Source organism: Oryx dammah, unplaced genomic scaffold (genome assembly GCF_014754425.2).
Source record: "Oryx dammah isolate SB20612 unplaced genomic scaffold, SCBI_Odam_1.1 HiC_scaffold_13, whole genome shotgun sequence".
Classification (NCBI taxonomy): domain Eukaryota; kingdom Metazoa; phylum Chordata; class Mammalia; order Artiodactyla; family Bovidae; genus Oryx; species Oryx dammah.
In genome coordinates, this window is record NW_024070197.1 from 50,908,957 (window position 1) to 50,935,325 (window position 26,369).

General features: G+C 59.7%; 1 protein-coding gene across 2 annotated transcripts in view; it reads right to left on the minus strand.

Annotated features, from left to right (window-relative positions):
- Positions 1–26,369, minus strand: part of ZNF469 (zinc finger protein 469) — a 123,561-nt gene that overhangs the window by 27,472 nt on the left and 69,720 nt on the right. Inside the window, exon 1 of one of the 2 annotated variants that reach the window (XM_040253711.1) lies at positions 19,353–19,405. The exons of the other annotated variant lie outside the window; for it this stretch is intronic. The gene's annotated coding sequence lies outside the window, so the exon portion shown is untranslated. Of the gene's footprint in view, positions 1–19,352; positions 19,406–26,369 lie in introns of those variants that run through there. 2 annotated transcript variants of the gene reach the window in all.

Genomic DNA, 26,369 nt, shown 5'->3' on the forward strand with positions numbered 1-26,369 from the left:
ACACACACACACACACACACACACACACACACACACACACACACACACATACACGGAGGAGAGACAGAAGATGCCGGAGGCAGTGCTATGTATACAGCTGGTGCTCATGGGTATGTGCAGGAATGACTCTGGGTGCTGACCCTGACTGCTGGTTAGGGCTGATCCCTCACACTGGTCTGAAAGCAGCAGTCCCTCCCTCTCTTCCTCCATCTTTTATTCCCCTCCCACCAATTTGTTTCTTTAAAGCTTGTAATTCTGCCCCAGGAAGGACTAAAAGGTGCACAGGAAAAATGGTGCCTACACCACAGGTTGTCAGGACAGAAGCCAAAGTCTGTTGGGAGGGCCAAATTAAGCTCTGAGCTTCTCGGGCGCCAAGCTACAAGGGGAACAAGACGCAGGGAACTTGTCTCTCCCGTTGTCTTGGGTGGGGTGGGGGTGGCATGGTAACTGTCTTCCTGCAACCCTGCTGACCAGTCCCCACCTCCCAGCAATGTGCTGAGATGAAAGGAGATGCCAGGTGTCTCACGCCTGGTGCATGGTGTTTGCTTGGTGGCTGTGGATTCCTTCCTCCATGTTACAGGTGAGGATGCTGAGGCTCAGAAGGTACTAATACCTGGCTTTCGAGATCACGGCACAGCCAGTGAGAGCAGAAGGCTGGTGCTGACATTGGTGGCCAGGACTGGCCCTCCTCGCCCCCTTCTTAGGGAGGGGAAGCCCCAGTCCAGGTGCTGCCTGTGTCTGACTGTGTGCCCAGCCAAGGCCTCCAAGCTGCTGTGGGCCTGGAGGGGCAAGTCATCCAGGCCAGTCCCTCCCCAGAGCATGAGGGGCAACTCTGGGGCTGTGGGCACAGGGCCCTGTCACACGTGGTCCTGCCCTCCCAGTCCACTGGAGGCTTTCCCTCTCACGAGGAGGGACCCCTGGAGACCCAGCTTGTCAGAAGCTCTTGAGTGGGGAGAGCGTAGGGTAGGGAAGGACAGGGCCATGCACACCTTGCTACAGGAAGGTGATCTTCCTGGGGGCGGCCATGACGTGGGTGACCCTGGCCTGGGGGTGACCCTGACCTGGGATAACCCTGACCTGGAGGTGACCCTGACCTGAGCTGACCCTGACCTGAGCCAACCTTGCCCTGGGGCGACCCTGAACTGGGGTGACCCTGACCTGGGAATGACTCTCACTTGGAATGACCCTGCCCTGGACTGCTGCTCTGGGGTGAGGGACCTGAGCCTCGGGGGCTGAACGATGCAATTGCCGTGGGCTCTGGTCCAGTGGACAGAAGAGGAAGGGGAGACAGTGTGTCTGTCCCATCACCTGCCCAGCTGGCATGTCCCCATGGTCCCCTCTCTGCCTCCTGGGCAGCGGAAAGGAGCCCAGTGCACGCACTAAGAAGCCAGACACTGCCCTTGACCTCTGGGCTCTGTAGCCTCCCCTGTGTGGGACCACCCTGGACATCGTCCATAGGGGAAGATGGTGTGAGTGGCAGCCCGAGGCAGGTCAACCCCAGAGAGAGGGGTCCTGGCCCCACTCACAAGCTGGGAGCCCAGGTCAGTCAGCCCCATCTTGGGAGAGTGAGATCAAGGCATTACGGTCTCATAATGTCAGAGTACATGCACCACCACTTCCCTGCTGTGTGGCTTCAGGCAACCGATTTAACCTCTCTATGAGCCTCATTCACCCGTCTGTAAATGGGTCATCCCTACCTCACATGGCCTGTGGGGTTGCATCAGACACTGTATGCAAACCAGTGAGCTGGTCCTATTCCTCAGGGGCTGTGAGCTATTATTCCATCACCATTATGTTTATATTAATTACTCTCTCCCATTGCCCTGAGGTTGAATGGACAGGCCTGGGTATAAGATACAGAAAGTGTAGATGTTTTAAAGTGATGTTATGAAGGCATCTCTCTGAGACTTCACTTCCTCACCAGAAAAATGGGTATGACACCACTGGCCCTCCCACCCCTGGGGCTCTGCTTGTGGGGGTGGTGGTGCCTTGGCTGAGCCGGTTCTTTGAGGCCTGGTGACTCCCTCCACTGGCCCAAGTGTCCAGCAGATGGTGCCTGTTACAAGATTCCTGCCCAGGTAGGCTCTGGGGGAGGCAAGAATTAGAGCAATGTGTGCGTGTGCATCTGAGTGTGCACACGTGGGCGGGGGACTCTGGTGTGCATGCACACGTGCAGGCAGGTGCACTGGCTTATGTACGCGGGAGCTCTGGGCCAGCCATTTCTGCCTGGGGACACGGTCCCCTGAGGCTCTGCCACTCGCCCTGCCGAGGCTGACTGCTGGCACCTGCTGGGGTCACAGCGGCTGGGGAGCAAAGGCCAGGTGACGTCCCAACAGGCTGGCCTCGGGCATCGCTAGGACTGACTGATAGGTGCAACCACCTCCAAGCCTTTAGGCACAGCCTGCTGATCCTTTTTTTTTCCCCTAAAATAACATGTTTATGCTAAGACTGGAAAGGTTATGCAAAGATTGGAAGAAACGGAAAAGCAACCTGGCAGTCCCAAACGCCATCGACAGGATCGGTCACTGCGCACAGACCCCCAGGTATTCCTGGGGGGCTGTTGCAGAGATGAAGGCGGGGGCAGCGGGGGGGGGGCGGGAGTGTGGCAAGGATGGTTTGGACATCTCTGGTGGCAGGTCACTGCCTCGCAACCCATTGGAGTCAGGAGGCGTGTGCCAGTATGTGAACAAATGCACTCAATTTGGGAGCAGTACCAACCCTGTACCACCCCAGTGGAGAAGCGAGGTGCCCACGGTGTGAGTGCAGTGAGATCTATCTCGTAAAAAGCAAACAGAAGCCAGCCTGTGCTCATGGAGAGAATTCTGGAAGTCTGCGGTGGGGATTGGAAGGGACAGGGCCTCACCAGCTCACTTTTTAAACATCTGTGTCTGACACGGAGCAGCAATTACTTTGATGATGAACAGGGTCCAACTGGGACCTTCTGAAGAAGCTCACTCTGCTCCTCTGAGCGCAAGGTGCGGGGCCCCAGCCCCGGCTGTGGGGGATGGGGCTGTGGGGTGCTCTGCAGAGCACCCTCAGGGAGGGGCAGGACTGCTCCTGGAGCCTCAGCTGGTGACCCCGCAGGCACAGAGTTGAGCAGTCTTGCGGCCCTTCCACCACTTCACCCCGACCCCCACACCCCTGCCTTCCTGCCCCAGCCCTATGCGCAGCTCTCGGCCTTGTGCAGGGGCAGTTTCCTGGCCAGTCCCTCCTCTGGCCAGGCTGGGCTGTCGCGGGGCCTGGCTGGACACTACGGCTGGCGGTGGCAGAGAGTTGGCTCTGGAGCCCCATGGAAAGTTGTCCCTGGCTCCTGCCACCTTCCAGCTTTTCACATCTCAGCTGGTTTTAATTAGCTTCCTTCAAAGTCCCCAACAGCAATTCAGCCACGTTAGCGCTCGCCAGCTGCCAAGATGTGTGTGTGTGTGTGTAAGCATGTGCCTTTTGGGGGAGTGGGTGGGAGGAGAATGCAGGAACCATCTTGATCTGTTGAACTGCAGGGTTTTTCTGCTTTTGGGGCCAAGAGCTGCAGGCTGGAGGGCACGTTGGGTCTGGGCCCTGGAGCAGACCAGCAGGGCTTGACTGGGCAGGAGATAGATGGCCAGAACACAGTGGCCCCATTGGGCAGCTGGGAGGGGCTGGCCTTCACTGCCTAGATACTCTAAACTTTGTCTGCATTTCCTGGGTGCCTATTGGGGCCCCCTGAACCCTCTGCTCTATTCCTGTTCATGCTACCTGGCTGGGGCCCTGGGCCCACACTCTCTCAGCTTCTCCTGCCCTTGGTACCCCCTCCAGGTCCCGAGGTACAGATACAAATGCCCAAATGGAAGGGGTGAGAACACAGGCAAGGCGAGTGTTCTGGGGGTGGGCAATAGGGAACGCTGGGGACTGTGGCCAGCAGGGGCTTCTGGCTCCATTCCCTGATCTGACTGTTTTCCTGGTGGCATCATGGGCCCAGCGTGGATGCATATCTTGGGTTTCCACCAGAAGCTTGGACAGCCTTGTGGAGTTCTACAATTTTAAAACAGCTGTGGGCAACTAAACACACCGGGTGGACCTGACCCAGGGCTGCCAGTCTGTGGTGCCTATCTTGCTTGTGGCCGCACCCTGAGTTCGGGGCTCGACCCTTCTGGCTCTGCCCTATTTCTAGCCCTGGCCCACCCCTGGACCTGTGAATGTTCCCGCTGTGAGATCACCTGCTTCCTGCCTGCCCAGCACCCATCCTCCTGTTCCTGGCAGTAGCACCTTGGGTTTCCTCTACCCACCCCCTTGCCGTGAACGTGTGACTTTGGTGGGGCTGACCCTCCACTGTTCTATTAGACTGGATTCTGCTGCTACTATTTCAGGACCTAGATCCAGCTATGCCTGAAGTATGCCCTGTACAGTCAGTTAGGTGAACCAACAGTCTTCTTTTTATTTAACCTATTTTGAGTTGAGTTCTGTTCCCCTGTAGCTGAAAAGCACCCTGACCAATATAAACTCATGGGGGTGGGGTGGGGTGGGGTGAGGGGCTCACAGATGACCCTGCTGGGCGACAACTTTGTTCTGGGCGTCAGCTGCTGGCTCTCGTGAGTGGCCCAAAGCACCCTGTGATCTGCTCGTTACCTCTCTCCTCACTCAGCCACCTGTCCTCACCTCTCCCCATGGTCCAAACCTCCTTCCCACAGCTCCCCACTGTCCCCTACCTGCCAATTCAGAAGAAACACCTCATCGAGTGCATTTGTTCACCCACTGGCACACGCCTCCTGCCTCCAATGGGCTGCGAGGCAGCATCCTGACACCAGAGATGTCCAAACCATCCCCCCCACACTCCTGGACACCCAAAGCTCCGGGAGCCCAGGCCTCCCTCTGAGACTGTGCAGGGATATGGTGACGGGACAACTACCGACTCGTTCTTATTTAGGTTAAAAAGGCAGACAACCCTTCATGCCAGAAACTCACTGACATGCTGATTGAAATGCCCCCACGACTGAGCACCACCTTGTCTTGCCTCAGAAGGACCAACTGCTCTTCTTGACACCTTCGTAGATGAAATACTACTGTATCTGGGATTTGCTTCAGAAACTCAACAAGGAGAACTCAGAGGGCAGGCGACCAGGTGTCAGTAACCATTGCAGCGGCCAATGGGCTGCTCAAGGTGCCTTTATCACTACCTTTGTTGACATTTAAAAAGGTCCAACACAAACACATGAAAACAGCTATCCTATAAAACAACTACTGCCAGAAAAATTCCAGCTGTTTTTCTAAGGACCCCAGGATTGCCAGGGATCTTGGGCTACCTGACAGCATGTGGATGCTGTCTGCTTTGTCAGCTCCAGGAGGGAAGGTTTCTGGAAAGAGGGTCCCTCAGCGGGGGTGGCAGGGGGCGGTCCCTCTTGGCCTCAATGCAGACCAGAGAATGTACAGTCCAAACTGGGTACTTCTCAGAGTAAAAGGGTACTAAAAGAAAAAGAATCCAAGTGATAAATTTATAGTAATGGCAAAATAGAAAGGGTCAGCTACTGGGGCGCACCTCACTCTGGGTGATCTCTGCGGCTCGAGGGTTCCGACTCCATCCGTCCCCAGGACTGCCCTCCTCGGCCAGCTCTGCAGCGCCTTGACTGCATCCGCCCTCCCCACCCCGCGTCTGGACCTTGTAAAAGCTGAGTGTCCTGATCTACACGTATCTCCCACATATCTGAGCTCTGGTATGTGTGGCTGGTTGCTGGCATTTATGGTCTTATCTTCTTAGGATAAACTGGCCTTTTTATGGTGCCTTTCTGTTCCCCTTGGGCTGGGCAGATGAGAGAATCAGCAGAAGCTTAACTGGCTACATGACTCTGGGTGCCCCACCTCCACTCTGCCCAGATGTCTCCCCATCAGGAGAAGAGAGTGGGTGAGGGTGATGGATGGGCAGTGGGCTGGGTCAGACAAAGGGACTCAGGAGAGTGAGGCCCTGAGGCGGGTGTGGACACCCCTGCAACCCCTGCTCCTGCTAGGGATGTGAGGACTCAGAGAGAGGTGAATGCTGAAAGCCTGGGGCACAGGTGTGGACCCAGGTCGACTGTGGAGGAGTCAAGACTGACTAGGGGCTGGGCCTCACTGGGATGTCTGTATCCATGGGGCTCTTCACATCCCACATGTCCACACGGCACTCTTGTCCCACCATACCCTTTTTTAGGGAGCTGATCACTGTGCCGCAGGGCAGTGTCCACTCCCAGCGCCCAGAGCCCTCCAGCCACCCGTCCACCTAGTCACTCAGCTTTCTGAACTGTATGGGAAGCTCTTGGAGGGGCAGGGACTAGCCTGAAGGGTTCAGGCTTGTGTCTGCTACTCAGTACAATGACTGGCAAAAGGAGTCATCCATCTAGCCACCTATCCATGCACCATCCATCCACCTACCTACTTACCATCCATCCATCCACCATCCATCCATCCATCCACCTATCCAATATCCACCCATCCATCCACTCACCCATTTACCATCTATCCACCTATCATCAATCCATCCATCCATCCATCCACCCACCATCCATCCATCTACCTACCATCCATCCATCATCCATCCAGCTAGCCAATATCCATCCATCCATCCATCCACCCACCCACCATCCATCATCATCTAAACACACATCCATCACCAGGACTAGAATTCCAGTCTCAGGGCCCTGAGTGCTGTATTCCACCCCTGGCTCACAGCAGGACTGATGCTTTGGAGTAAGCAAGTGCCCCCCTCCCCCGCCATGTGAACCCCTCTCCCCTGAGAGTGGACTTGCCATGACTAGCACTGCAGCGCACGGGTGCCTGCAGCAGAGACACCACCTCTGTCACTGACAGCTCTGTCCCAAGTCTGGGAAGGGGATACGCCCTCCTTCTCCCCAGTGACTCCTGGTCAGCTCTGCAATCCCATGGGAGCGGGGCCATACAAAGCCATTGAAAGTCTGGATCTCTTTTCTGCTTGAGTCTATGGAAGGCTCCAGGGCCTCGGGGGCCAAAGACCTGGCAAGGGGCTGGGGGTGGGAGAGCTGGACTGGATCTGGGACCTGGCCTGTCAGAGGGCCCAGAGGGAGAGACTACCTTTCCGCCTCCAGGCCCCTTCCTGGCCCCATCTCATTCCTAGCCCTTCCCTGGGCCAGCTCAGCCCCCGGCTACAGTAACCTGCCATGCTGGGGTCCTAGAAGGCCCTCTTGCAGCACCCCGAGAGCAGGGCGACTGCCAATTACCAAGATGCTGGGAGGTTCAGACGGAGGTGGGGCACGCTCTCAGCTCACTGTCAGCCTCTGACTGGGGTCCCTGCGCTGCAGCCCCCAGTTGACCCGGGGCTGAGCCAGCTCTCCTGTGGCTGCTGCTCTGTTTTCACAGCTGAGAGGAGGGACTGATGGGAGAGGCGGGGTTCCGGGCCCCGAGGAGGCCGCTGGGCTCGGAGGTTCCGGAAAGCAGGCACCGGTGAAGTGCTTCCTCGAACCACAGAGGCCATGGGACCTGCTCCTTCTGTGCTGGCCAGGGTGGGGTGTACCTGGGAGAGCAGAGGACACCCTCAGAGTCTGAACCCCTCTGCCAGAAGGCAGTGCCTCAGTCCCTCCCCATCTGGAAAGTGGAACCAATTTTCTAACTGCCAGGCCTAGGTGGAAGCTAGGGTCCCAAGGTTGCTGAGGTTCAGGGGTTGCTGTGGGCAGGGACAGAATCCGGGCTCAAGTGTGCCGACGCTGGAGGTCAAGGTTGCCCAGTGGTGCCCCAGTCCCTTCCTGCCAAGAGGGCAGATGGCTCTGGGCTCCCCAGTGATGGCCACCACAGCAGGCACTGCTGGAAGCAGCTCACTGCACCCTCTGCTCACCCCACCTGTCTCGTCTATCCCGGGGGCTGATTCTTACACTAACCTGTGAGCTGCCAGGATGACGTCATCCCCAGCTCCTCACGGAGGACTCGAGGTCCAGGGAGGTGGTAAGAACTGTCTGGGGTCACACTATGCTTGTTACCTTGAGTCCAGCAGGGGTAGGAACTGGAGTGTGGCTCTCACCTCCTGGGTGCTTTGCCCTGGGGGTCCCAGGGTGCCTGCTGGCCTGTGGGCCCTGCCCAGCCCTCCCCTTAGGTGGCCCTGGGCCTGGCCCTGGGGAAGGAACACCCAGAAGAGAGGGGTTGCCTGGCTGGGGTGTTCTCAGCTGGCCTCTGCCCAAACCACCAACCACCAGCTATGTGAGCACTGCCAGTTGGGACTGACTGGCCGCCTACCAACCCACCAACCCAATGCTGCCCTCTGAGGGGCCTGGGTGGGACCAGCAGAGACCCCACTGCCCACCCACAGAAGCACAAACACGGATAAATCACAGTCGTGTGAGTCCCCTAGGCTGGGGCTGCTTGTTACACAGCAGTGGGTAGCTGTAGACCTCGGCATCTCTTGGCTTTAGCTTTCTTCTCTAAGTGGGGTATGGGGTGGGTTAAACAGGAGGGTGCAAACTCAAGTTCTCGGCACAATAAGCGCAGCTCAGCGACGGCTGCTGTAACTTTATCACTATCGGTTTTGTCCCAGGACCCATGAAAATGATCATTTTCCTGTGGGAAAGTGACTTGGGTCCCAGCTGACCGTCTGGTCACAATCCTTGTCCCAGACGCTCCGGGCCACTGCCAAGGACGCAGATCCAAGTTCATCTGAGAACTCCTGTCCCCCTGCCTTGGGGCACCGGTCAGCCTGTCCTCCTCCCTGATGACTGCATCTTTGCACCCAGATGTGTCCCGAGCGGAGAAGCAGGGGGCCTGAGAGAGAAATGGGGAGGGCCTTGAGCCCCACTCACTGCCCCACACGTCACTGCAGGAGCCCCTGTGACTCCGCAGCGGGAGGCAGCGATCAAAGGCCCGTCCAAGGACGAGAACACGAGCTTCCTCTGGCACTCTTTATTTGCTGAGATAAAGTGCTTTCTCAGGCCTTTGTTTTGTTTTCTTTGACGCAGCTTTGTCCAGCATGCCGACGAGAGGGGCGCCATCTGCCATGTGCCACCCAGCTGGCTGGGACAGGGATGCCTCTGACCTGTGCCCAGGCTCTGGGCACCCTAACACCCAGGGGCCTGCACCCCAAACGGGAAGGCTGGGGTATGAGGGCCGGGCTCCTCTACTGACCATCACTCCCAGACACCCGGATGCCAGTGCGTCTGCAACTAGGGTCTGAGGTCGTCTGAGCCTGGGGGCTTCCAACGTTTGTCGCCACTGAAACCTTGGATCGTGTCTAAGAGAAATCTCCTAGACAGAATCGGTCTATCTCACACACACGTACAGGACACCTATATAAGTATTAGGATTCGTGTTTACGTGTCAGAGCAAAGATTACTAACTTAGAAGGGTGCACAGCTGTGCCCTCCCCACCTCCTTCGTCCTCACCCTCCCTTCCCCGACAGCTGGGACAGGGGCAGACCCCACGATGAGGGCTGGAGGATGGGGAAGGGAGAGACTCAGGCTGCTCCCACTGCTGGTCCAGGGGAGGGCCCATGACCCAGACCTGCCCCGGGGCATGCTCAGACCACAGAGAGAGCGGGGCATGGTGGGCACACCTCCACTAAGGAGAGGCTGGGATGGCGGGCAGGACAGAGGCCTTCCTGCTCCTTCAGGAGGGTCTCCTTCGAGGCCCACGCAGCAAAGATAGAGCCCAGAAGCAGAGGCAGACTTCTGAGAATCCTACCATCCCAGGGCCTTCTTGGCCCCACAAGCCAGTCAAGAGTTGTTCTGCCGCTTGTACTCAAGGTGATTGGTGCACACAACACGGTCCAGCTAAAAGTGGGATGACGAGGGGAAAGCACTCAGAGAAGGGGTGTAAGATGGGGACCGAAAATGAGTGAATGGACAGCGGACATCCCTGTGCGCGACTCTGCCCATACAGGGGCCTGGGTGTGAGAAGACCAGCATGGACCGAGGTGGCGTAGTCCACTGGGGACAGCCCAGGGCTGTGGCCTTCGGAGACAGGCGTCCAGACAGGAGGGACAGTCTCAGTGTGGTGATGCTCTTAGTGGTGAGGGCTGCACGGTGGGATGGACAGACAGCCTCCCAGAGCTGATACCTGGTTCCAACCCCAGCTCCCCTTGATGGGTGCGCAACCTCGGACAAGTCACTGTAGCCTTGGAGCCTCAAGTGGGTATTATAGTGTCTTAATCCACCCAGAGGGGTACAATGAGAGGAACACCAGTTATCCGGGCAAAATTCTAACATGGTGCCTGGCAGGTGGTACCTGGGAATGGCACACCTTCCCAGGAGCCCCAGTGTGTGGTTTATAAACATCAAGTATATACTTAAAGGCAGGTTCTACACTTTGCATGATACAATGTGTACAACTCTATGTAACGCACAGTGCTCTACTGGAACCAAACATCCATTAATACAACCACCCCTGTACCGCTGCCTTCCACCTCCGGACACCTCACACTCCCTGCAGCGCTTCCTCACTGGCTGGCTGTGGCTGTCAGAGAAACATCCTCCTTGCCACAGGTTCCTGAGGCCCTGCCTGCACAGTCTGCCCCAGGTAGGGTCTAGGCTGAGCCAGGCTTGGGGAACTGCCTGGGTTGGAGGTGGTGTCCAGGGGAGCGGGAGTGCGGGCGGTGAGGGGCAGGCTGAGGCGTGGGTGCCTGGGGCGGGCACAGCAGCCTGTGGGGACTGTGAGGATGGAAACCTCGTGGAAACCACGGGGCTGGGAGTCCCCTTGGACACAGTGTGTCTCCTTCCCTTACCTGCCAGAACCTGCCTGTCCCCTGACCTCTGGGGCCATGAACCCACCAGCCACAGCCAGGCCCTAGGACACGTGGGGCGTGACGTCCCAGGGGAGCTGAGACGGGAGCATGACCCCCCAACCCTGCCTCCCAGGCTGCTCTGGGCGCACATGGTGCTGTCCTCTCCCCTACTAAACCCAGAAAAATGAGAAGCGCCTCTGGGGTCATTTTTACAGATGACAGGTGAGACGTGGGTCAGTCACACCATGGAGTCTCGCGCCGCCTGTCCCTCTCCTTGCGCAGCCACCAGGAGGTGGAGCGGTCCCCAGGGCTTGCACTGCATTCCAGCCACAGTGCCATGTTCCCAGGCCCCATTGCTGCTCTAGGGCCGGCAGTCCCTGCTGAAGGCGTGTGTCCAAGAGGCCGGGCTGCAGGGAGGCGTCCACTCCACTTCTGGGGAGCACGATGCTGGCTGCCGGACACCAGGCCTGGCCTGTGGCAGCCAGAGCCCTTTCAGACCCACAGGCCATACAGGTACTTGCCCTTGTGCTGGGCGGCAAAACTGTGAGTGCGGACTGTGGGCAGGAGGGCTGAGCATCCAGGAGGTGACACACTGAAGAAGTCCAGGCTGGCTGACCCTCCCCCAGATCCCTCGTCCTGCCCGACGCACTGGAGTACCCTGATGGGGCTCAGCTCAGAGCCACCAGAGTACAGCTCAGCTCAGTCTCTTTTCAACAGGCCACATGTAACAGGGGCCTCGGGCCTGCGCGCACAGACCCAGCACCTACCCAGAGCAGGCAGGCCCCTCTGTGAGCCTCTGAGCCTTTAATTACTCCCCAGGCACCAGCCCGGCATAAACACAGCCTAGACGTCCAAGAAAAGCACGCTGTCGGCACGGGGAGCCTCTCTCAGAGCTAAATGCAGCCCGGGCGCTGGCCTGCCGGCCCGTGCGCTCAGATAACAATCGGATGTGCCGGGCCCTGAGCTGACCCTGGAGCGGACACGCTCCCGCTCGCTGGGAGCGACCACCCTGGCCAGGCCTGCAGGGCCGCCGGCTGCCTTTCTTCCGCTGGGAAGGGCACTCCGGGGTGGGGAGCAGGAATGCACGTGGGCTGGTCTGAGTTTAGAATGTATTTATAGACGGCTGCCAGCCGAGTGGTACCCTCGAGGTCAACTTCCTGCCAGGCCCTGTGGCCAGATGTTTACTGAGATTGCAGAGACCGACCCACCCACGCATGCCCGGATTCATTCCACATCCATGCTTGGAGGTCGCTCCATGCTGGGGGCCCAGCCAGGCTCTGGGAACATGGAGGAGAGCTGGGGCCAGGCCCCAGCACACTAGGGACTTCAGACACAGAAGCATCATGCACAGGGTGGAATCAAGAAGGAGGAATAGAGGGGAGAGGACTCACGCTTCCCTGGGAGGTAAACCTCAGAGGAAAGGCAGGGCAATGTTGGCGGTGGGTTTAGAAGGATGAATAGGAGCTTTCCAAATGTCCCAAAGAGAGAAAAACAGCATGTGCAATGATATGGCAGTGGGCAAGGAAGTGGTGTGTGTGTGGACAGCTGCTGTCCAGCGTACCTAAAACACGACACCTAGGAACAAATAGGAAAAGGCTTACGAGGGTCTCCAACTTCAACGTGGATAAAGCCTTCAAGTTGCCAGGGGAGCTTATGAACACGCAGGCCCCAGGGCCTCCTCTAGTGATTTTTGATTCAGCAGGCCTGGGTGAGACAGGGTCTGGTCCAGGGTCACGAAGCCCAGAGAAGGAAATGCAGTCTGGAGAGGCTTCCTGGAGGAAGCAGGTGAGAAGGTGAGGTGGGCTTGAAGAGGGGAGGGCCCTGTGCTGGGGGTGGTGTCAGGGGCGCCACAACTGCAGGGCACCTGGAGACCAGAAGGGCAGGGCAGCTGCCAGCACACGCCAGACCTCAAGAACCTAAACTGCCTCACTGATCTTGTATCGACCCCATGCTGGAGTGATGCCTTTTTGGACATATTGTATTAAATATGATCAGTTTTGCTCCTTTCACTTTTTGTTTTTAAAATGTGGCTCTCAGAACAGTTAAACTTAGCCCTGTAAGTAATTACTTTGGTAACGTTACTCTGGTAATGTTGTATTACACGTGTATATACAGTACTCACGACACAATGTCATGTACGCACACGACACTCACACACGCGTGCACAGGCACACGTGCGCATGCACACTCACCCGCACACGCCTGCTCTGATGGTTGCACTGGGCCTCCACGGCGACCTGTCTCCGGCTCCCTTGGGCAGAACCCGGCACGCGTGGCAGGGATACGGGCAGCAGAGCTCCGGCCTTTCGTGGGCTCTACAGGCCAGGAGGTGGGCTGGGCACACGGGCTGCCTACTGTCACCGGGTCGTGCTCTCCTCTTTCTAGGATCGGCCCTGGAACACCTTCTCCTCCCGGCCTCCCCGACCCTGCCCAGAAGCCCCCTTCGCACCTTTGCTACAGGCACGCTGAGCTCCTGTAGGGGCGAGGCGGGGCAGTGCCTGGGGCCCAGCCCGGCCCGGGAGGCCCTGCACAAAGGCTTGTTGGACGAAGCCACGGAGCACAGAGGGAGCCGAGCACCCAGTGGGGTCGCTGGGCCGCCAGGGTGGACACCGTCTGCTCCCGCTCCCCGGGTGTCCCAGACTCCGCTCGTCTTCGGATTCGTCGTTCCGACTGTGTGTTCTGGAACCGTGGAAACAACCACGGGATGGGTTACAGGGTACACTTTGGGACGGACCTAACGTTCTACAGGTTCACCTGACCTCAACGTAAGTGACGTCCAGGTTTCCTGGGATCAGTTCAGAGCTAGTGGTCCCTGAGTGATGTGCTTGGTCTCTCTCCAAGGGCACCACCCTCCCCCGTCCTGAGAAAAAGCCCCTTGGGCAAGGTGGCGGGAACGGTGAGCAAGCGCATATTTCTGGCAGAGCAGTGGGGACCCCTGGAGGGGCTCTGGTCTCCACTTCATTCAGGGGAGACATCTCAGGGAGTGGTGGGGCGTGGTGGCCACCCTTGGCCTTGATCTTGCCTCCGCGCCCAGACAGAGGTTGAATCTGGGCCCCTCTTCCCGGCACGTGACCCAAGTCAGTGCCTTTGCCTCCCGGTCCTGGTTTCCTTGTCACAGGAAGAGGGTAGGGGTCCTCATGGCCTGTGGGAACAGGAAACGGCATGGCCGCCATGGGGAGCGCTTGGGCAGCTCCTCAGAGTGACAGGTTAGAGCGGCCACCTGAGCCTACAGATGTCGACCCACGAGAGATGAGGACACACGTCCGCACAAATGAGGGACAAGAACACACACCCATACAGACGCCTGTGCACATGTGTTCATATCAGTGTCATCCACACAGGGTGGTCATCCACAGTCCGGAATATTATTCAGCCAGGAAAAGGGACAAAGTGCCAATCCTATCTACAACATGGATGCGCCAGGCAAGTACCCAGTGAGTCAGAAAGATAAACACAGTGTGGTTTTGTTCGTGTGAAACATCCGGGATGGGCAAAGACAGAAAGCAGCTAAGTGGTTGCCAAGACTGGGGGAGGGGCTGGAGTCACTACCAGTGGGTCCAGGTTTTGTTTTGGGGTGATGAGAATGTTCTAGAACAAGATGGTGGTGATGGTTGCACAACCTCGTGAATATACGAAAACCCACTGACGTGTATACTTTTAAAGGGTGAATTTTATGGTGCACGAATTATGGTTTTTTTTTTCAAAGAAAACAAGGTTCCTGCAGGGCTGATGGACACAGGACACCCACCAGCCCACAGCCTCCACCAATAGGGCTGCCTCCTCCAGTACCAGGGCCTGGTCCTGGCTCCCTCACCCCATCTGGCCGTGGCTGTGGCCATCCCACACTGACTGCTCCCCCAGCCCCCCTGACAGGAAGCCCAGAGAGGCCCTGTTCTGCAGCGTCCCTGCTGGACACATGCAAGGCCCAGAGAAGGAGGCCCTGCTTACACATGGCCACCTTGGCCCAGTTGTCCCGGAGGAATTCGGAAAATGCAATGGTCACATTCTGCAAGGCTGGGCCTTTGGGAAGACTCGAGGCCGCTCATGAATGTGGAGTCTGTTCGGCCGCTGGCTGGGATGCAAGCCTGTGAGCAGCCCAGAGTCGGGACGGAGGCCGCAGCAGACGGCCTGCTGCTGGCTCCTGCTGGCCAGGAGGGCCTGGGGATGGCAGAGGAGGCTGCCTGGGCTCGGGGCCCGGTTCCGTCCACCTGCAGCACGTTCGCCTCCTGCTGTCACCGGCACGGCCCTGCCCTCTTCCACTGGTTGCAGACCCCAGGTCCAGGTGGAGTGGCCAAGACCAGGACAAACAGCTGCATTCCACACCCTGAAGACCACCTCCCCTGGCCCTCTCTGGGCTTCCAAGGGGCCCCTGCCTCGTTCTGGCCCCAGGGAGGCTGAGAGGGAATGACCGCAGGCTCTGCGTTCCCTACAAACTCACAGTTTCACTGGAGGGTCTCCCCTCCGACCTGGGCCGGGGAGCTGTGGGTGTGGGCACCCAGCTGCTGGGCGCCAGCTCCTGGGTGCCCGGTGGCGGCCCCTCTTGCTTCAAGTGCTGGGTGATGGGAAGGCTGGGGCCTAGGCTAACGGTGTCAGGATGGGGTAGGTGACCCCCAGGGTTCCCCAGACGAGCCCTGCCTGCTCACCTCCCTCAGGCTTTCCCCATGGTCATAGAGGGAGCTTATATTTGGAGCTGTGCTCTGAGAAGCCGGCTTTATTTAGACAAGGATGTAATTCTCAGAGACCACTTCAATCCCGACGAGAGCTGGGATGAGTAATCGTAGGAAGCCTACGTTTTGATGCTGGGGTCACAGCCCTGAGTCCTGCCAGTTCAGTCACTGATCTCACTTCTGGTCTCCGGGACTCAGGACTGGCAACCGCAGGCCGTGGTGCGAGGGGTGGGGCCGCGGGCTCCAAGGACCATCTGGACTCAGGAACTCGCCGTGCTGACCGCAGCCAGGCCCCAGCCCCTAGCACATCGGTGGGGGGAGGGTCCCTGAACGGCCCCACCCTGCCTCCTACCCTCCCCTCAAGTTGGTGGGACACACCCAGGCCAAGGGGGGCCAGTGATGTGGACACCAAAGGAGGCTGAGGGGCCCAGACACTTGTCAGCATTTGAGGAGTGGGGAGGAAATCCCAAGCCAGGAGGCACGGAGGCCCTGGTCCTGTGGGAGGGCAGCACCCAGGCTGCGCATGCGATGGCACTACACGTGGCCTCCTCGGGAGCAAGGACAGCTCTGCGTGCACTGCTCGCACGTCTGACGTGGTGCTGCTGCTCGTGCTTCCAGGACCGCTGGGTGTGTGGAACAGGCACTCCCAGGGTGGACACAGCCTGGGCAAGCGGAGGCCTGGTGAGCAGAGTACAGTATATAGCTGGGTGCCCTTGTGCAGTGAACAACCTATCCAACTGTACAGGCCCACCTTTCCTTCCAATCAGGGAAATGAAGTACAAGATTGCAATCAGTCCCCAAGGACAGTGTCTGCCACCCTGGCCATGGTCACTGAGTGAAAGGTGAGGATAAACTAGCCAGGGAGGGACCACAGGCACCTGCAAGAACATCTCCCAGTGCTCACCACCCCCACACCCTCCTCCTTCCACCATGCTCAGCTCAGCCCCCAATTCTATCAGAAAGTGAGGCTGGCAATAGAAGCTGGGAATGCTGAGTGCGCTGTACAGCTCGGAGGACAGAGGTCCGAGCACCAGCATCATCTTCCTGTTAATGGGGGACAGTCGAGTGGGAGACAGGCAGGCACACAGGTGACGGGAGGTGCCAGAAGGAATAGGGGCAGAGCAGAGGAGGGGGCACGCTGATGGGGAAGGTGGGCCGGTGGAGACGAGAGACCGGACGCCCAGTATCCGGGCCAGGAGTGGGGAAGGGGAGCCAGCGTCCTGTATGCTGATCGACCTGGAGTGCCTTCCAGGGGAGAGCGGGCTGGACTATGCCATCCACAAATGCTGGGCTCCAGCTCTGCTCTGTCTGCACGGGCAGAAGAGCGGGCTGTTCCTGTGCTTACCCTACTCTCTTCCCTACCGCACAACTAGGATGAACAAAGCCAAGGTGGGCAGGCCAGCGGGGATGGGCTGGGAAGTGGGCCCACCAGGAGGACCCAGGCTGCACAATGGTTCCCTATGACCTCCCTCTGTCCTGGACTGGCCCCTGGCACTTCGCACCCCTGTCTTCTGCATCTTCCAGACCCCTCCCACAGACCCTGTGGAGTCTCTGAGAGTCCCAGGCCAGTGACCATAGGGCTGGGCGTGCTCACCTGTGCCCCTGCGCTCTGCACCTTGGCGGGTACTGTGAGGCCCTGCAAGGTCCCCCATTGTGCTGGTGACTTGCCCACACAGGCCCTGGACAGCTGTCTCTAGAGCCTGCACTCTTGATCTACATGGCTTGCCCCTCGCTCTCAGCCGGCCCTTTTGAACAAGGAAGAGGAAGGTAACCAAACTCTTAGAGTCAAAGCCAACAAGGATGGGGTGTGCTGGGCTGGGCGGCCTCAGGCTCCAGAGGAAGCCGCCGTGTGAGTGGCGTCCAGGGGCACATGTGTCTTTGGCACCATCAGTGGTGGCAGGGTTCCAGGAAAAAAGGAGGTGAGGGCAGGTCTCTGCTTCCAGGCCACCCTGGTGCTCAACGAATGTGAAGCCGGCAGAGACCTGCCAATCTTCTCCAAGAGAGGCGGGAGGGTACCTGGCCTGGAAGTCAGTCTGAAAAAGCACAGGCCCTGAGATTAGATGGAAAGGGGAGGTAACCTCTCTGTTAACGTTCTCCAGAGGCAACTGAGTGTGAGTTAGCCCGAATGCCTGGCTCCCGGAGGGCTGGACTGGGGTCGATAGGAGCCACAGGTGGGAGGTTTCTGTTCTACCTGCAGCAGGGCTGGCTCGGGGCTCTCCAGTGGGTTTCAAGGGTGGGACCTCGCTGCTGCAACAGGAGTGAGTTTCCCATTGCTGGAGGTATTCAAGCAGAGTCGGTAACCTGGAGGCTGGGTCTGGTGGAGACTGAAGGCTGGATGAGGGGATCAAAGTTCATGACCTCTAAGTTCCCTCTAACCCTGAAATCCTGGGACTTGCTGCTTCCACACTGCCTGCCGGGGTGGCCACCTGGGGACCCAGGTGGGGACCATGCATCCTTTACCTGTTTCCCACGCTGAGACGCTGGATGGGCCACGGTGCCCCTCCAGATGGCTCAGGCTTCCTATTTGCCTCAAAAAGGACTACCCCTCTTCCTCCTACAGGGAGGCTCCAGGCAGGCTCTGCCGTGTGGTTCTGGACCTGAGAGGCTGGGCACAAGGCACACGAGGGCATGCCCTCCCCGGCCACCTTCTCAGAGGCAGCCTGGCTGCCCTTCCTAAGACCGTAACTCCGCCCCACTCCCCCGCAGCCAGCTCCCTGTCTGACACTGCCTGTTACCCTACTCCTTATAGGGAAGGCAGGGATCTTTGCTGGGTCGGGGGGTGCCTGGGACAGTGTTGGGGCACAGCGAGGGCTCAGGACCCGCAGATGTGGAGTCTATCTGATGAAATGGAGAGGGCTGTCAGCACGGCTGCACACCAGCTGTGCTGTGTTGGCCCAGTTACCTAACCTCTCTGACCCTCGGTTTCTTCATCCAGAATACAGGACACTTGGCTCGCAATAGAAGGACCAAGCACAGTAACACGTGGCACAGTCCCGACACAGTAAGGAGCGTCTGCTCAAACGCCAGTCCAGGAAGGGTTAACGGCCTCGGCGGCTGCCACTGCGAAAATCCCCCACCACCTCCGCGGCACCCAGAGGCTTGTCCCTCTGACTCCGTTGCCCCTCGAGTGGAGGGGGCAGGGGCAGGGTCTGGCGGCCGCGGGAAGTCTCCGCGCGCCTGGCTGGCCTTCCCTTCCGGCTGCCGCCGTGCGGCGCCGCATCCCTACGGGTCCCTCTGGCCGGGTTCCCCTGGTGCCCTGAGCCAGCCAGGGGCGCGGGCCGGGTTGGGGAGCCGCGTGGCCTCCCCTGCAGCAGCACAGCGGCGCGGAGCCCCTCAAGACCGGAAAGACCCCACCCCGCTCCTCCAGTTGCCTCTGCCGCCTGACCGAGGGCCACAGGGCCAGCACGCCCCGGGGCTACCCAGAGGAGGCAATGGCCCGGCTTGGGAACCAGCTGCTGCGGTCTGCAATGAATGGTCGGTCCCCGGCCGCTCTCGTCCCCGCCCGGCCCTTCAGCTCCCTCCGGAATCCCTGGCCATACGTCCCCCGCTCCCCGCTCCCAGCAGTCCGGGCGGGCGGCTCCTAGCTCCCCCAACCAACCGCCCAGCGGCCCCGGCGGGCTCGCAGTTCCCGGCACTTGGGTTGCACTTTGCAAAGTGTCCGGCGGAGCTGGCCCAAGCTCTTGTCAAGGGCGCTGGACAGGGCTGAGGCCGGGCGGCACGGCCGCGGCCCCCACCGAGTCCCCGGCGCGCCCTGGCTTCTGAGTCTCTGCACGGCCGTCCCGGGCCATGAGCGAGGTCGGGGCAGCCGGGCCGCGGCGCAGCGAGGGCCGGGAGGGTCCGTCCGGCCCCGCCGGGGCGCGCCACTGAGGGCGCGGGGATGTGGAGGGGCGGGGGCAGCCAGGTGACCCCGGGCAGCAAGCCCCGAGTCCCTCCGGATCCTCCCGAGCCGGTGGCGCTGACCGGCAGCCTCGGGCGGCGCGCGACGCGGCGCATCCACACTCACCTTCCGCTGCGGGGGCCCCGCGCCGCTCGCCGCGCTGGCGGATGCAAACGAGCTCCCGGAACGGCAGCGGCGGCCGCCGGCGCCCGGCCCGCGCACGGCGCTCTGCGGCGCGGAGGCGCAGTCCTCATCCCCGACCGCAGGCCCGCCCGGCCGCGCAGCGCTCTGCCCCTCCGGGGCGGGGTGGGGAGAGGAGGAAAGCAACCTCCACCCGCTTCCCAGGTCGGGCCGCGCGGGCCAAGTCCTCTCCAAACAAGCTCCGGCGGCCGGCCGGGTGCTCCGAGCGCCCTCCGCCCAGCCGTGGGCGGCCTGCGGGGTCTGCTCCCGGGCACCGGTGGCTACGGTTACAAACCTTCACTCCCCCCAGCCGCCCCCGCCCCCGCTACTGTAAGCACTGCTCTTCCTAGGTGTTTGTTTCAGGGGACCCACCCTAGAGATGGGGATCCCCATGGGAAAGGTATGTAAGCCCAGACCCCTGCCAGCCCACCCAAGACTGGCGGGGCTTGCTGCTGCTCAGAGGCAAGTACAGGATTTAGCAGGACTTTCCAGGCTGCCAGAGTGCGCCCTGTGGTTTCCAAGTGCTCGCCTGTCTCCATTCCCTGCCTGCCTCATCTCCTGCCGCCACCAGGTACCAGCAGGGTGAACACCTTCTTCCCCTGTGCTTCCGGCCAGGAGGATGAGGGCACCCCTGTCATTTGTCACCTACTTGGGGGACTCCCATCTGAGGTACCCCCATGCCTCAAAGGTGGGAGTCCAGGGTCCCTAGAGTCAGAGTGCCTTTGCTCTGCCCCCCACCCCCCAGCATGGAACACAGATGGTGGGGAGATGGAACCATGCAGGCCCCTAGAGCGCGAGGGGCCCTTACAGTCAGCTGCTAAGGGGTTCATTCACAGATGAGGACATCAGCCTCAGAGAAGGCAAGGGGCCTGCCCAAAGCCACACAGACCAGAGCGTGTGACTCGCTACCCTGGGACAGGCAGGAACCAGAGGCCAGTTCCTGGTGTGGACATGTGGGTCCTTAGAGGTCAGGCGGCAGTCCTGGTGGGAGGTGTCCTGCAACAGCTGCAGCCTCTCCCCACTTTAGATGAACCAAGACATAGGCTTATGGCTTCTAAGACGTGAAGTGTGTGTAGGGGGGAATTCTTCACTTCCAGAAAGGGCGTCCTTTCCTAAATAGTCCTTTGAACCATGCTTCCCCTGAGAGTGCTGCAGGGAGCTGGACTGCTGAAGTTCAAGTTTCACACCCTCTTAGGAACACCTTTCTTATGTAAAGCAAGGTATAGGTAACGAAGGCCTTTGGAAATGAGTGAATGGGCTGCCGCCACCACCCCCCTAAACCTCCCTAGCCTGTGGGTTTCCATAGGTGGCTGAGCACTGAGCTCTGCACGGACAATTCACAATCAGCTAAAACACGATGCGAATTGAACTCAGTTTTCCTCTGGCTGCTCATTACAGTGTCAGAGGAGGTTCCAGAAATCCCTGCCAGCTGTCTTGAAAACCTGAACCTGGGGGCTAGGGGCTTGGAGGCCCGGCCGCCTGGCCCCGCTGACGCTTGGGGGCTCCGGGCCTCAGCTCACATTTCCGTGGCATCATTCTGGGCCTCAGGGTCCTGGGATTGCCCTCTCCATGGAACGTGGGATGGCAAGGGACTAAGAGTCCCCTCCAGTTAATCAGTATTTCAATCAGTTGGTTTCCTAAAGTTTCTAGTGCTGGGGGTCCCCTGGCTCAGACAAAGTTCCCAGAAGGTATTTCCTTCCTAATTCTTCCTAATGGGTCTATTCTTGTTTCTAAGAAAGGCCGCACTTTCAGAGCTCATATGTGTGTGTTTGTGTGTCCGTCCAACTGTGACACACCCGTGCACTCTGGTGTGAGAAGTGAGCTCTCTCATGAGCAGGAGGAAGCGGCAGTGGCCCCCGCTCCATGCTGCCCCACTACCACAGTCTTAAGAGTTGATGGAGAGAGGTGGGCTACCCTCCTCATCTCCCAGAGGGCTCAGACTATGCCCACGGACATACGACAAGCCTCTCCTGGCCATCCGGTGCACTGGGAGCCCAGCCCTCCAGGTCGGTGCCCCCGGGGGGACTGCCCCTGAGCCCCCGCTCCAGTCCTCCAGGCACAGCTGCCTGGGGGTCAGGTCCAGCAGTTCTCCACCGGGAGTCTGCTGTGGCGGGTGGAGACCAGGGGAGTTGCCAAACTTCCTGCAGAGCGCAGGTCGGCCCCAGGACGGAGGACTATGTGGTCCCAGATAGTTAGCTGTGCCGAGGGTGGGAATCCCGGGGGCAGCAGCCTCCACCATCTGGGGGGTCAGCAATCTAGGCTTCTGGCTCTTGAAGCCTTCTCTTCCTCCCCACTGGATGTGAAGCTGTCTTCTCGGGAGAAGCTGGCCGATAGGATGCCCCGTGGATCTGCCCTGTGGGAGGGCCAGCTCCTGCCCGTTTGCTCGGAAGAGTAAAGAGCTGGACGGGCTGGGCTGAGCCCCCCTCTCCGAGACGACACGACCTGGCAGGGGTCTGACTTGACTTGCCCGAAGTCACAGACACGGAGCCCGGCTCCCCCGCTGCCCACCAGCCCCCACACTGCCCGTTGCTGGCTGCCCCCCAGGGGCACGGGCTCCCTGGGCCCCTGCGCGTGCTGGGAGAGCCAGTCAGCCCCTGAGTCATCCCCTAACTTCTGCCTGATGTCAAAACGAAACCGCGGACCCGAAGCCAGAGCAGGGGTGGGAGGAGTGAGAAACCTCCAGCAAATTCCAGGGGCATAGTGTCACATGGCTGCTTCAGTTCGACACTGACAGTGCCTGGCACGCGCACAACCATCCGTCCAGGTAGCCTTGAGCATCAAAGGCCACGTCCACCCCAGCCCCAAGGGTGGATCCTCTCCTGTGGAGTCCCTGGGGATGAGGCCTTCTTCCCCAGGCCTGTGGTGTGACATCCCGGGCCGGGTGTTTCAGCCCTCCTGGAACTTTCTCAGCGAGTGTCACCTGCCATCCCAGGCTCCTTAACCTCCTTTGTCAGAGGGGGAAACTGAGGCTGGAGGAGGCGGGGAGCCCGCATAAGGACGCAGGAGTCTGTGGTAGAGCCAGTCTCTGTGCAGCTTGCCTCTGCTTGCTGTGGGCTCCTGGCTGGGTCCAGGCTGAGGGCCTGGCGGCAGGTGCCTACCTGAGCTCTGGGGGTCCCTACTTCTCCCAGGGATCCTGGTGGGGGGGTGGGGGTATGGATCTAGCTGCTCTTGGGCCCTGTCCCATGAAGATTCTCCTTGTTCCTTGGCAAGGACGCAGCAAACGTGGACGTATGTGGGACCCAAGCTTCCCAGGGAGGTGTGCCCTGTGCGCCATCCCTGTGGGCTCCAGGGAAGCCATGTGAGGGACGCAATAGTGACGGAATTTGCCAAATAGTCCGTGAATTCAGGGAGGCTGCCATAGGCAGGCCTGGCCTTCATTCCTTGCTTGCACTTTACCAGCTGTGTGTCCTTGGGCGAATCAGCAGCCTCTCTGAGTTTCTGCCTCCTCATCTGGGAGGTGGCAACATCAATGCCCACCACTCAGGGAGGATTTGAGAGGCTGGGAGGCAGACCCAGCTCCTTCGGACAGTGGCTGGGGATCTCTGGGGGTCTCCGAGCTATTGGACGTAGTAGCGGTGTCCAAGGGAGGAAGAGCATGTGGTCCCAGGACTCTAGGGCCCTTGATGACCAGTTCTGGCTGACGTGTCCCTGTCCTTCAGGCACCCGGGCCAGGGCCCACCTACAAGTTTCCTTCCTGACATCAGGGAAGAAAAAAAGTCCAGGTTCTATAGGACATCAGGAAAGTACAAAATGGAAATGAATAAATCTTTATCTATAAAGTGTGGCGTGAGTTTTACTGCCTAAGTGCAGCTCAGGCCCCCAGCAGGCGTGCGTTAAAGCTGCTTCGATGAGCTGTCTGGGGCCTTTGTGGGGTCTGCTGTGATGAAGGTGGGGCCCCCAACGAGGTGGGTCAGGAGGGGAGGAGGCCTGGGGAGGAGGGGAGGCAGGGGGAGGAAGCTGGGGGAGGAGGGGAGGCCGGGGAGGAGGCCTGAGCGGGCCATGCGGGTGGGGCCGGCTCAGAAGCAGCCTCTTTCCAAGGAGACATTCCAGACTGACGGTGGCGTGACTCAGACACCCGCCCGGAGCGCGATTGTTTCTGCCTGTCTTCCTGTCTTGCGTGGCCCCGTTTGTGAGCAAAAAGAGGGAGAGGAGCCGGTGCTTTCCCGAGGAGGGTCTTACACACAGACACAGTCACCGACTCCCTCCACATGCCATGCCCATCCCCCACCCCGTGCTCTCACATGTGGGGGCTGCATGCCCCTGGGCCCGGCAGGAGTTCACCTCAGGCCGAGGGACCCGTGACTCGGCAGAGGCTCAGCCGTGCAGGACTTTCCGAGGCAGACTCTTCCCAGGACTGACAGCCCTCTTATCCCCTCCTCCCAGCACCAGCCCCTCTGCCTCCAGGAAGCCTTCCACGCCCTACACACAGGCTCAGGACTCCCATCGTGCCCAGGCTCCTCCCAGCAAGGCCAGCAGGCAGCCAGTGGCCCTAGTCCAAACCCCAACCCCGCCATCTGCCAACCAGGTGGACCGAGCCTCAGTTTCCCCATCTACCATGGCAAATCAGACTCGTTCATAAAGGTACTGGGGCCTGTGGGTGGCTCTTCATGGCCTGACATTCTCAGCCTGAGCGCCCTGGATTCAGCCTCTCGTGGGCCTTCAAGATGGGAATCCTTCTAATGAAAAGAAAACAGACGTGGCGGAGACGGGGCCGGCCGCGGTAACCCAAGCCAGCGTTCCGGGGCATGAATGGGCCCTTTCATGGGGCGGCCGCAGAGCGAGGGCTTGGGGTGGAGATCTCTGGCTCGGCCCAAGCAACGGCAGTGCCCGGGGCAGGCCCGGGGCAAGGTGGAGAGGGACAGGGCCCACAGCCCCGGCCTCGGGCCTCAGGGCCTCCAGGCCCAACCTCCTTCCCCCACTACCCCCCACCATGGCCCCCGACACCAAGCCTGGCTGCAGGAAAGGAACCAGCCGTTCCCGGTCCAAATGCCACTGTCCTTGTTTGTCTCCTATAATTACGTCTCCGAGGGCTAACTACAAATTTACATGCTGCTCAGCTCGGTCGTTTATCCGGAGCCTGTGAGGAAGGCTCCCGCTGTAAAAGGCGCATTCATGTGTGTTTTCGTGTTGCTCGGGGTGACCGGCCATGGCGCGCGGACACAACTGGCCCTTTTAGCCGGGGCGGCTAGGGGGGCAGCAGCGCCCTCACCACCTGGCCTGTGTAAACGCCTCCACACCACTGGCCGTGAATGACTTCAGTGTACGGAGGTTTTCTTTTTCCATACCTGGCCACCAGAACTTCCAACATTCTTCTAGAAAAAAATGTGGCAAGCTTCCCTGGGATCGTGTTCTATCCAAATGGCTTATCCATCCCCGTCCGGCCCGGCACAAGCCAGCTCTTCTTCCATTTAGTGACGTGAGAGAAAAGCCATGCTTCCGTTTCTGTTTCTGCCACCTGCTGTGACGGCCCCAGCCCTCGTTCCCTCTGACGGCCTGGAGGCAAAGGCCAGTGACGGGGCGTCCCCCTCCGGGGCCCTGAAGAGAGGTGCCGGGCTGACTGTGGGCTCTGTGTTGCAGTGGTCCAGGCAGCTCCAGCCTGCAGGGGTCTCGGGCTGGGCCCAGCCCAGGGAGCCGGGACCCTCTGTGGACGCCAGCGGATGTTCAGGCAGGCTGTGCCTGGACACAGGCCCACCCCCACCTCCGTCCCTTGGGGCACCATGAGGGTGCTGCCTCTCCTCCTGGGGCCGTGCCAGTCACAGACGCCTCCTCGGGAGAACCCTGATGCCAGGATAGCCGGGGACACGATGGGTAGGTGGGTGGGTGACCTGACCTCAGTGTGGTGTGTGTGTGCATGGGCACATGTGACTGTGTGTATGTGTGTACATGCAAGTGTTAGGGGATATCTGTGCGTTCCTGTTAGGGGATGTGTGTGAGAGTGAGCATGTGTTTACCTGCATGTGAGGAGCATGTGTATGTGATAGCATATGTGTGTATGTGAATGTGTATGTGTGTCCACTAGTACGCATGAATACATGTGTTAGTTTGTGTGTGCGTGTGTGCATACTCGTGTTTGTGTGTACACATTTGTGTGAGTGTATGTATAAGAGTGTGTGTACATGTGAGGTGTCTGTGGGCATATACATATGACTCTGTGTGTGTGTGTGTGTGTGTGTGTGTGTTTGTATGTGTGTGAGTGTGCTCACACCTATTCATCAGGATCACTGACCCAGAAACCAGGTCTGTGTGTCACACTCACACCCTGGGTGTCTGCAGCGGGACCAGCGATGCTTGGCTCTGCAGAGAAGTGTGTCCAGCCGAGCAGGAGCCTGTGAGTGTGTCCTCGGTGGCTCCTCGGTGGTGACCCGCGAGGACCCCCTGTGGTTAGTCACCCGTCTCCCTGGGACTGCGCCCACACTGGTAAGGGGCCAGAGGTGCTGAGCAGCAGTAGTGCGAGTCTAGTCGCAACCCAGCCCCGCTTCCTCCTTCCACACCGTCCTCAATTTCCTCGCCCCATCCCGGTGGCCGCAAGCACTGGTGGACGGTATCTTGTGTGTCCTTGGCAGTGACATTCCTGCCTGACATCCCCCCACCCCGCCTCGCTGATTCCCATAGCTCGCGATCAGCACAGCCCAACAGCGGTCACCCTGCTCCCTGCAGTGTCCTTTCTAGACTTGCCCCGAGTCACCAACAACTGGGTGCCCCTCCCCTAGTCCTTCTCAACCTCCCAGGCAGCCATTCCACAGAGGGGCGTGGGTGCTGGACACACCTGCTCACACCTGGGCTGAGGCCGTCACCCGCCCAAGGCCCCAGAGGACCTTATACCGGTAGAGCACCTGGCTGCCCAGGTGGCCCCAGCGCCTCTGTGCAGGCGAGGTCGGGGGGAACGCAGCAGCTCCCACGCTCCTGGGACTCTCACTGCCTGTGTGGACTCAGATAAACGTGATGTTCACGTGTCATTCAGGC